Below are 12,081 nucleotides of genomic sequence, written 5' to 3'. Positions count from 1 at the left end.
AAAAAAAAAAAAAAAAAAAAAAAAACAATGATAAATGGATAATAAATGGATTTAGGAGTAGAAATATAATATCTGTTGAATACTTTGCCAATAGGAAATGTTCCATCATGGAGGGAGAACAATTAGACAAGACTCCTCTTCCTCTCTCTTATCTTCATACCAAAGCTTTTCACCTGAACTCATTCAAAATCCTTACCTGTTCTGCGGCAAAGCCTCTGGAATTTTCATCCTCTGATTTCTCCCCTGCTTCTCTTCTGTGAAGTGTGGCCTAGTGGCTGAACTCGGACTCTGGGTTTTACATGAGTTTGAAGGTTGACTCTATGAGTTTCTAAGTGCAGTTGCTTAGCCCTGCTGTTCCCCCCTTTTATCACATGAGAATGAATTGTGTTAATATCTGAAAATATTTGAGGTTATGCTTGCCCTTTAATGAGTCCTCAATACATTTTAAGTTTAAAATTATTTTAAGTGTGTATGGTTGAAATCTGGTCCTCCAAGAAGATATGACTATCCTGTATTCTACCCTAAATATTACTCAGCCATCCCTTAGTTTTCCAGCACCATATATCAGAGTGTGAGCATAAGGAGTGGTATGGGCAGGAACACTTTTTCTAGTGCTCTTGATATCACTTATAACACATTCCTGTCTGCCTGTTGTCATCTGCTAACCCCTGCTCATTAATCACGTATGTTACAGATTTTGACCATGACCCCATATCATCACTAACTCCATGTAAGCTATGCCCTAAATGACTTTGAATAAGCATCTTTATTAATGATCTCATTCAACATCCTTACATAATATTTTCTAGACCTTTTAAAACCCATTGAACTTCGCTATGTGCACTGATCCCACCAGATACGGGGTCTTATTGTGATGTAAACTTGTCTTCCTACCCATGTTTCTATCTATCCTCTGGATCCTGAATTTCTGTTCATTCTTGAATCTTCCGATTTAAATTAGATACATGGCTGGATTGCTTAAGGGTGTGAACTCTGCAGCCAACATTCCTAGGCTCCAGTTGGCACTTTCACTTTCTATATGATCTTAATCAAGCTATGAAACTTCTCTGGCCTCCATTTCCCAATGTGTAGCAGTGGTTTCCCCTTTGTCATAAGAAATGAGTTGCCTATAACTATGAATGGCCCATAGTAAAATTGTAATACATCTAAACTGTGACTAAATTTTTAACAAGTTACCTACCAAGGATTTTGATTCTATTTGGACAATATTTGGTAAAGATAATTATAAAACAAAATATTTTTTTAGGAAACAACAAACTGGGGCCAGATGATAGGAAGTCAGATTGCTTTAGGCATAAATAATTTTTAGTGGTATACAGCAAATATCTATACAATGGCCTACACATCATTTATTTTTCCTGTAAATGTAACTCAATTACAGATCTGCCTCGTATATGAAGGGGAAACTGAGATAGTTTGTTGATAGAATTGGATATACTATGGAGCCATTATCCGTGATTTTTAGTTTTTGTAAATTAAATTCAAAGGTAAATTAATGAAACTATTCTACATAAAGACGTTGTAGGCTTATTATTTACTTGGTCACTTTTGGGTTTTGTTTTGTTTTTTAACCTCTTTCAATTTTAAAATCTCTTTTCACTCAGGCTTACAAGAGCATTTTAGAAATGTTATTGTTCGTTAATGTTGATTTTTAAAGTGTGAATGCTTGGAGAAACATACACACACACGTGCCCACACACATACACATGCATACATACACACACATGTATGTTCCCATTCACACAGTCCTAAAGCCCTTTGGCAGATTAGAAAATGTAAGTAACATAAGATAAGACTTCTGGCTGCTACACCTCGGAAGTTACTTTATTGTAGTGCCGGGAAGCTGCCTAATCTTCTCCAATTTGTAACCCATTTTTCTTTGTTATCTGTCTCAGTGATGTCTCATCTACCCAACTGAGTGCTACAGGGTTGCAATCTGTAAAGAAAACTCAGTCTCCATCTCCGATATAATAAAAAATGGAGGCCACAAGATTAATGGCCCCAGTCATAATTATAAAGTCCCAAACCACAGACATTTTAAGACCGTTCAGAATCTACTCAGGGTTAGAGAAGCTGTGTTATCACTGTGGTGTGAAAATATTGGCCTCTTTGTAGAGAAGTGTTGCTTTATTCAATCTGAGAAATCTACTGTGTTTTGAGCAGTGTTAGAAACTGTGAAGAGCAAATGGTTCCTTCCATTATGGAACTTGTAAAAATTTCATCCAACCCAGTTTCCCCACAATACTACCGATTTTATATTAATTCTTCCAGGAGATGAGTCTGTTGTTACAGCCGTCATCTGGAAGTCAGATGAAAGCAGAGGCTCCATCTGGATTCCTTCCTGCACATACATTACAGGAAGTTCTTCATGATCTAGTGAAATACAGAGAAACAATGCGTTGCCACTCTAGTGCTGTCTACTCTGACAGTTTAAAGATTACAATCGTAGGAATATTCAGTTTTCTTTCCCTACTTCCACAAGCATTGTGTCTGCCTGATTTTTTTCGGCCAACCAGATCAAACAGATATAACTCTCCTTCCACCTATATATACCCACAGGCTGACCCACCCTCCCTCTCTCTCTCTCTCTCTCTCTTTCTCTAACTCATTTTCTAAGGATGTTGTATTACATATTCAAGATACATAATAAAAAGTGGACTGATTTGAACTGAGAGCCAAATGACACAATAAAATATTTAGAGAATGGAGTCTGTATGAGTCCATAATTCACATAATAATGATATAACAGGTAACAGTTGGTCATTGGTCATAGGGGAAAACAGGAGGGAACAGCTTTGGTATAGAGTGTGGTGAGTGAGGGACTTAAGGATGAAATTCATAGCGATCATCATGGGAAAAGCTTTAGATACCATTTAATATGCCTTAAGAGGGATACACCCCTTTTGTTTGAATTTTGGCATCCAGAAATCCACATTTTTGTAGACTTCCCAAAGTTCCTGAATCCCACGTCTCCCCTCATTGCCTGACTTGTGACATCTTAGGAATCATTTCTACTCTGTCCTAAAGACTTCTGTACCTGTATTACTGGATTTATCTACTTATTTTTCTCTATTTTTTTTTTTGGAAACAGGGCCTAGACTGCAGGGCCTACTCAGTGAACTACATGCCTAGTCATTCTTAATTTCCTCATTGAGTGTATTTTTATTTTTTAAAATTTTGAGACAGTGTCACACTAAATCACTAAGTTGCTCAGGCTGGGCTGGAACTTGTAATTTTCCCATCTCTACTGTGTTTGTATACAGGAATTGTGATAGACGGAGAAGGGAACAGATATTGATTGGTACTTATTATATCCCACCCATTTTAATATGCTATACCAGTTAATCACCAGTGCTAGCATACATATGAAGTAGGTATCATCATCTGTATTTTATACTTTATTCATGAGTTAGATAATTCCTTTCTCAAGATTTCAACAGATGTAAGTAGTGGAGACAGACAAAAAGGCAGACAAAAGCTGGTGTCTTCTGCCTTTCACTAGCCTCTAGTAAAGCTTGTATTTTCTGCATCGAGCAGCACTTCTCCAAGTGTTTAATTTATATGAACATTTAGGGAAATACTCGGCAATATTTTAAATTGCTTATGTATTCAATAGTATTTGGACTATCTGAGCTTCTGGAAAAAGTAGACACTAATTTTCTGTTACATTCTTCTTTAGAAATAGATGACGAATACTCAAATATGCTTATATTTATTGACATTATTTTAACCCCATTTACTGCTACACTTTAATAAGCAAATAAAAGAGTCAAAGTAATTGTGAATTAGAAATAAAAAAATGAGTAAGAGCAAATGTTTTGACAAATGAACATGTTGTTGTAAAAAGGACTGATGTACCAGAAAAGTATCTACTTAAAGGATGCTTTCCATTTTCTTAACCATAAAATAGAAATAATAGTATGTGTGCACCAGTGTTGTTGTACAAATTTAGTGAGATATGTTTAAAGCACTCAGTCCACTATGTAGATAGCAGAATGTGTCCAATAAATATCTTAGAGATTTGGTGCAGTTGATAATGTTGATGATCTTGTTTACACTAAATTATGAAGCATGGTGTAAACCTCCATACTGAAAATAAACTCTTAAGTATAACATACAAAAAGAAAAACAAGTGAGAGAAGTGAATTAACCTGCCTCCAGAACAGTACAAATGGTACAGAGTGAGAAATTCTGACATGTACCATCCAAGTAGACTGTGTATGAGTACTTATTGGTTGGTATTTACATAAAATATTGTTTTACAACCACAAATGCAGCAATTTGAATTGCTGCTGCTCAATCTAATGATTTCAAGTTTTGACCATTTTATCTACCAAATGTTGTTTAAATCTCAATGATTCTCCTCTGTTAGAGGATTTGCTCCCTCCTCCAGGATTGTGTCTGTGCAAATAAAGCAAGCATATTTCAAATGTTTTATCCAACTCTGATTAAAAGGTCAAATATGATAGATGGATACAGAGCCCCTTGGCTCACTGCTGGTTCAAGCACATCAACCCAGGGCAGGCCAAGGTATCAATCTTTCTATCATATGTCCGCATATGTACACCAGCCATCTGTGAGTTCATGCAAATATTCAGACTCCATTAGCTGCAAATGTTAAAAATGATAAGAAATTAGCAATGTTTGCTTAATATGTATTTTCATGAAAGGTATCTATTGTCTCCTACATATACTAGCAAAAATGGCTCATAAAGCAACTGGGTAATTTCATTATAGTATGTAGGACAGATATTAAATTCACCAAAATTTGTGTCTATTTAATACACCTAAAATATTTAGAATAAAGTGTACAGTGAAAATGGAAGGTCACAAAACTTTATAAATTTATTATGTTAAAAAACTATATCATATACATATATGTGTATATATATGTATATATATTTCAAAAACAGGAATAATTGCACAATGGAAAGGTTATCAATTATTTTTATGTTGTCATGCATTTGTTCTGCATTTTGTAATATTTCCAAATCGAACATGTGTTAGAAATAAAATCTAACAAATGCACCTGAAATAATTAATATTTAATAGTAATGGATCAGAGAAGTCATTGAAAGGTGGCATCCAAGTCATTAAGACTTGGCCACTAGCTATTGAGAAGGAGTGATCCAGTGAACATGGGGAGTGCACCCTGAGTGCCCCCAAACCATCAGAAGGTAAGAGTAAGAGGGGTGAGCAGGAGAAAAATAGGAGCAGACAAGAGTATTGGGGATATAGAGGAGAAGAGTAAATATACTTGGTCCTTGGAAACCTGGCTAAGACTTTGGCCCTTACTTTGAAAAAGATGGGAAGCTGGGAGATTTGATATAGTCTAAGATCACTGTGGCTGTTTGAGAAGAGGGATATGCCAAGAGGCCATAGTGAAGCTGAGACATACATTAGGTTATTGCATTAATCCAACAAGAGATTAATACTGAAAATAGTACAGATGGAAAGAAGTTAATTGAATTGCATTTTGAAGTTAGTGACAACTGCCTATATTAAAGAGTTTTAATCAGGGCTGTGAAAAAAAAAAAAAAAAGAAATGCTAAAGGATGACTCCAAGTATTTGGCATGCCCTTCAAGAAGGACGGAGCTGCCAATGACTGAGACGGTGAGTGGGTTAGAAGAATAATTTTTGACTGGATGGAAAGAACAGTGATTCAGTTTCAGACATATTCATTTTCAAATTCCTCCTAATCATTCACATATGGATGTTTTTAAGCAGACTAGGGCATAAGTTTGGTTCCACATAGTCTGGACTGTCGGTATAAATGTGGGAAGGTGTCGACCTACTAGGATTCTATGAGGATTAAGTGAGTTAACGTAGGTAAAATGCTTACAATATGCCTGGAAGAACTACTACATATGGCTGAGCAAATTGTGAATTTACGTTTACAAGAGGATATCATCCAGAGGATTGAACCCTGCGTGCTCTCGGTGGTCCTGCAGGGTTCCCAGTAAGTGCTCTTTATAGTTATTGCTGTAGATGGAAAACAGCAGACGTATCTTAATGCATTCTTTATGTTTGTTGCTAATGCTTTTCAATTTGTTCAGAGCCTTTGCTTATATGTTTAGATATGCACTGGACATCAATTGAAGCTTATTCCGTTCCACAGTAGGTAGAATTTCTATATTCTACTCTGTGTTAGCAGCTGGAAACAATAATAATTAATCTTTTTAATTGCTTGATTTGTAACAAAATTGTTTAGAGAATTTAAGTTTTTCTAGTCATGGTGTTATTAAAATAATAAATTTTCAGAAGCTGGGCTGCTTACCATTATTCTCTTGAAATCCACTTTTATTGTTTATAACAGCTTACAAATTTTGAAGGTTTGTTTATAGGAATGTAGAACATAGGGTAGGACAATAATGACATAGATTGCATGGCAACTGATCTTTCCACTCCATGTGAAAGATGATGCATTCTGATTGTTTGTGTTTATTTTATTTTGGCATGATCTACATTAGATTATACCAGTCATTGCTATGATCACATCCAGAAGTAGATACCAGCAGATTATCTACCAGGAAAAAATCAGCAATCTAATGTTCTAAATAGATTATTATCACTTTTCTTTTTGACAGCATAATTTGTGTTTATCTGACCATTCTACTAGAATCTGTAAAGACAGTTCTACAGTCAAGCTAGCTAATGGAGTAATTGGCTCCTTTTATTTATGATTTAAGAGGTTTTGAGAAATGTCACTCATTGATTTCTCCAAATTCACTCTATCCACCCTTCCATTTACCCCTGGGATTTCTATAATTATAATTTTCTCCTCCAGATATGTCTATCTTTCTAGAGAAGCTCAAGAAAAATGAAATTTTCAAAGAGGTTATTATCTGCAAACCATTACCCAACTCTGTGAGCCACATTAACCGGCCTGTCCATTAGCTGTCCCATCTGAAATCCTGTCTGACACTGTACCAGAGGAAATACTGTGCCCTCCAGCAGCCACTGATTAGGAGGAGTTAAACTTCTGAAGAGCTTGTAATTATATGCCCCATCATCATCTCCTACACTCTGTCGTTTGGGAGCCATCAGTATCAGAATCCCTACTCATACAAGTTTATAAAACTAGCATCTTGCACCAGCTACGCAAACATCAACATTAACTTTTGGAAACTGTGTTTTAAAGCCAGTTTCTGTTTTTCAGGCCAAACCATATAATTTCAATGCTCAGAACCATGGCCAACTCCAGAATACCTATTCAGAGTAAACCCCAAACTATTTAGAAAGCTTTCAAACCATGCATATTCACACTTCAGCTGCTCCTACTTAAACAGTTCTCAAGTAAGATTAATACACATTATTGTCCAAAGAGCTGTGCTCATCTTGGCCTCTGTGTCACAATTTTGGTTAATCCTAGGCCTCCCCTTACCTCCTCTTCTCTACTCGACAAACTCAGGATTTGAATCCATCATCTGAAATGCTCACCCTTCTGCAGAGCCTTTCTCAAATCCTTCTGTACATTTTATTATGCACATCTATATTTTAATAAATATGAGGGTTATCCTAATTGCTTACTTCTCTATTTTCAAAATCCAGAGAGCTCTTAGAAGGCAAGACACTGATGTATTCATTCTTTTTATTTTCTCCACTAAAAGTAGGTACTGGCTTAGCACAGGCCTTCAGTAAATGCTTCTTTCCCCTTTTTGAATTATATTGTCATGAGAAAGATAACATTTTCTCACTTCTTTTCCCAGTAAAGGTCACTTTAAGAGGTCAAGAATGCCAGTTTTTGAAAGGACTGGCTAGAAGAATCCAGGAATGTAACTGCATTGCCTTTAGCTACAGGCAATCCAAAGATATAATCTTTTATGGTTGCCAGTGACTCCATATTTTGTAATTCTTCAACTATCCCAGCATATTACTTGCAGAAAGCAATGCGGACATAGATATTGAATTCCATCTTTTCTGTCAGGCAGTGACACAAACAAGCAAAACTTCAGGCGTGAATTATGACTCTTAAAAATATAAAAGCAGTTCAAGGACTCCTAAAAAAATGCAAAAGCTATATTTTTAATAACATCTGCCAGGCAAGCATAAAAGGTGAACTGAGTTGTATTTGTTAACTTCCATGATGAATAATAAATTGTCAGTGCAGAGGGTAATCACCTGTGAATTAAAATAATGCTGACATGGAATAATCAATACTTACTTAGAAGATGAATAAAATTGTGAAAGACAGGAATGTTTGTTTAAAATTTTGTTTTATGTTTCATTTCATTTCTTTGGTGAAGTGAGGATGACCAAAAATATTACTTTGAATAATTGCTTCCACTAAGACATATGGAAATATCAGAGTCTTCATTTTAAGTGAAAAGGTGGCCTGTTATCTCACATAAGTTTAAAATAATTATTTCCATTAAAAATGAAAAATAATAATGTAATAAGTTGAGTCATGGGAATGGGCAGATTTGGACAGCATTGGCAAAATCCCCCAAATTGTTTCCATTTAGTTATTCTGGTGTGTGATTAATTTTTCTCTTTTAGCCGTTGTTAAAAAAATACTCCTAGGAAAAATAGTTTATAAAACTAATCCACAAAATGACCTACATAGTCATTATTCCTCTTGAAATCAGAACTTCTGAGAATACTCTACACGTTGAAACAGACAGCAGGAAAAAAAAAAAATTCCTAGCAACACACAGGGCATTTGTGTTTCTTTTAGAAGACAAACAAGGAACCTTGCAGATATTGTACCTACCCTCCCACTGAAATGTTCGTGATTTCATTTCAGATGACATGAAGATAAACGGCTGTGTAAGGAATGTAGCAGAATCCCAAGCCATTATATTGTAATTCCTACACAATTCATTAAAGTGATGTTGCTCAGCCTGGCTTGTTCCAACTCTTCTTTCCTGGGTTAGGGGCTGTTAAATACGTATATGCTGGATTTCCCACTTAAAAACATTAAAGGACACCACTAGATACACAATAGTCAAACCTTTGATCTGCAGAATCAATCTAAATTAATTATAATTTCTGTGAGAGTGGTAACGTGCATGCTTGTTTAGCTCAAAATTTTACCTTCAGTCCTTAATATAGTACCTAATACACAGAACAAAGTTGCAAAATAATTATGAGTGGGTAGGTAGAGAGAAGGTAGAAAGGAAAGCTAGTGGAAAGTTTTATTGTTTCTCCTACGATAGATAATTACTATGGAAGCACTTTATCCCATTATCTCTGACACTTTTGTGCAGCAGAAATGGTGAGCACAAAAGGTAGAAAATATTTTAAAGCATTTAATTGTACTTTTTTATAGAGCTGCACTGCCCACTTACCCGTAAGAATCAAAAGAAGGCAGCAGGTCAGAAAGTGGAATAAGCAATTAATTCCACAATATCTCTGAGTAAAGATTTTGGTCAGATATTGTCACATTCATATTTTTGCAAAACTCGTGAAAACAATTTTGAAACAAGTACCATATGTGGTACCATTTTAAATTCTAAACTGAACTGAGCACTTGGGCAGAGCTAAAATATTCAGAGCTCCAGATAGACAAAGGGAGGGTCAGCTTAGCAAGTGCTCATAGAAGCACATTGCGTTCAGGTTCAAGTACAGTGGTGGCGTGGAATTCTGAAATGTGTAGGCCAAGTCACCACTTCTTTTTGGTTCCCAAAGGGGCTGCATAGGGAGTATAAGTCAAAATAAAACCCAAGAAGAGAAGCAGCTGCTGATAGCATGCTTTTATAACACTAATAGGTATTTTTAAATACAGATGAAAACTGGAAATGAACAAACAAAACCTCACAGTAGACATTCAAAATTAAGTTATATAAATGTGTGTGTGTGTGTACTATATCACCTGTTTCTAATAGGTGAGCCTTGCCCGATTTTATTCTCAGATCCATAAACAATATTCCCACAGTATGCCTTTAAACTTTAAATGTATTTTGTAACATATATTGAAGCATAGAAATTTTGCATATTTATGGGCCTTTTAGTATTGAGGCTGGCAACCCATTTCTGGGTGGTGAAATTTAAATTTCAAAAATAAGAAGTCAAAAAATGTTAATGTAATTACAAGATAATATTAAGAATATGAAAATATCTCCTACTAATGTTACTTAGTTTTCCTTCCTAGCCTGGAATTTCTCTCTTTCCTCCCTTCCTTCCTTGGTCCCTCCCTCCCTTTTCTTTTTTTTTTTTTCTTTCTTTCTTTCCTCTCTCTCCCCCAGATAAATTGTATTCTCACCACAAACAATAAAGTTAAATATTTTATTAGCCCAAACACAATTAAAGATGTAGTACATTAAATGGTAGATCATGCTCTACTTTAGATATCTTCATTTAACAGACCACTTAATGGGTCGATTTAAAGGATTTTTACACCTTTAAGAAAACACATTAACTGTTACTTTCTCATAAAGTTTATATTCCAAAAAGTTTTTAATGCTTCCTATTTTGTCTCACAGTCCTTTCTAATTTCCGCTGGTATAAATCAATTTCAATTTATTAGCTTCATACAAAGGAGCTGCAGTAAGTTTTTAATAATAATTATCATTATCACTGATTAAAGTTATATTGTTCGGCCCAGATGGAGTCCTTTTCCTGTCAGCTAGAACGAGCTTGCATTATGTGATTATAATGTGTTTAGATCTAAATAAACAGATGGCAGAGTGACAGGATATTATACACTGGTGATGTCAGTAGCAGCCTCTCACAAACAGAATTGCTTTCAATAAACTGTGGTAGCAAGGATCCTCATACTAGATTACAAGAAGTGAGCTGAAGTATGTAACTTGGAAATAACAAGGCTCACTTCCAAGAGGAAACCACCAGGGTGGCTGGTGTGCACCCCAAGGAAGGGGTCTGTTGAACGTGTGCTGTGACTGTGAGAGCAGCTGTCTCTGCAGGCTTACTGGGGGCTCCCCTGATAGGGAAAACTTTAATAAATGAAAATTTAGGAAATGTCACAATATAAGATAACTTTTGCCCCTCAACCTACTTAGTTCAGAATCAACCAGTACCGGAGATACCTAGCCTCCCCACAAAAGTCTGTAAGTGAAAAGAACCATGGTTAGCTTTGTTAATCAAACAAGCTCCTTTCCCCCTGGCTGAGTAGGCAATTGAATGAATCTAAAAGGTAACTTCCCTAACAAAGAACTGCATCGGGGTTGGAATTCAGCTGCCCTGCTATCATGTTTTAGGTATCTGTGAAAATGCAATGTAACCAACTGAGTAAGATCAAAGCTATAAAACCCTATAAAAGTAAGAGTTGTACCCCAATGGAGGAGTCGATCAGGACACCGTCATTAGGTGTCATCGATCCCCATCGATGGAGTAAACTTTTTTATTTTGCTTCCATTCTGCTGCCTCTCTGTGTCACTTGCTGTCTCCTTCCATAACACCCCAAGTGAGCAGATCATCTAAATTCAGATTTAAGAACCGTGGGCCAAGTGGGACAGGGATTTGGCTCAGTGGTTCCGCCACCTGCCTTGCAAGCACAAGGGCCTGAGTTCGATCCCTGATACCCAAAACAAAACACAATGGGCCAAGATGGGAATATCTGGTATAAGTATTTGATACTTTTTACAGTATGATTAACTTTGCTAAACGCTAAATTCACAATTGACATAAAAATCACAGAGGTTTAATTACAAACTTGTTATAGAAAAAACTTTATTGTTGACTAGGTTTCCATATTCTTTCTACACAATAAGCCATATGCCATAATCTAGCCTGAAATTCAGAAACAAGCTTCAAAGGAAAGTATTTCACATAATTTCTAGCTAGTGTTTTTATTTTTGAGTCCTTGTAGGAATTTATGGGACAACTATGCCTGTCATGTCGAGGCCATTTTCCCTAATAGTCTATGTAGATAAAGATGCCAATTTCGAGCTGGGCATGGTGGCACATGGGTGCTATCCCAGCACTCTGAGAAGCAGAGGCAGGGGAATTGCAAATTAGAGCCCAGTCTAAGCAATTTAGCAAGAACTAGGCTCAAAACTAAGATGTAAAAAATGAGACAAGAAAGAAGTGCAATGTGAAGGCCCTCATTTTAATCCTCAATATCACACACAAAAAAAAAAAAAAAAAAAAAAAGGAAA

The 12,081-nt window shown here is 35.9% G+C and overlaps 1 protein-coding gene across 1 annotated transcript in view; it reads left to right on the top strand.

Moving 5' to 3' along the window:
• Nucleotides 1-12,081, top strand: part of Erbb4 (erb-b2 receptor tyrosine kinase 4) — a 689,271-nt gene that overhangs the window by 350,104 nt on the left and 327,086 nt on the right. The gene's annotated exons all lie outside the window — the stretch shown is intronic.

This window comes from Fukomys damarensis, unplaced genomic scaffold (assembly GCF_012274545.1).
Source record: "Fukomys damarensis isolate Sample0158 unplaced genomic scaffold, DMR_v1.0_HiC HiC_scaffold_16, whole genome shotgun sequence".
NCBI classification, from domain to species: Eukaryota; Metazoa; Chordata; class Mammalia; order Rodentia; family Bathyergidae; genus Fukomys; species Fukomys damarensis.
This window is presented reverse-complemented; position numbering and strand designations above follow the sequence as displayed.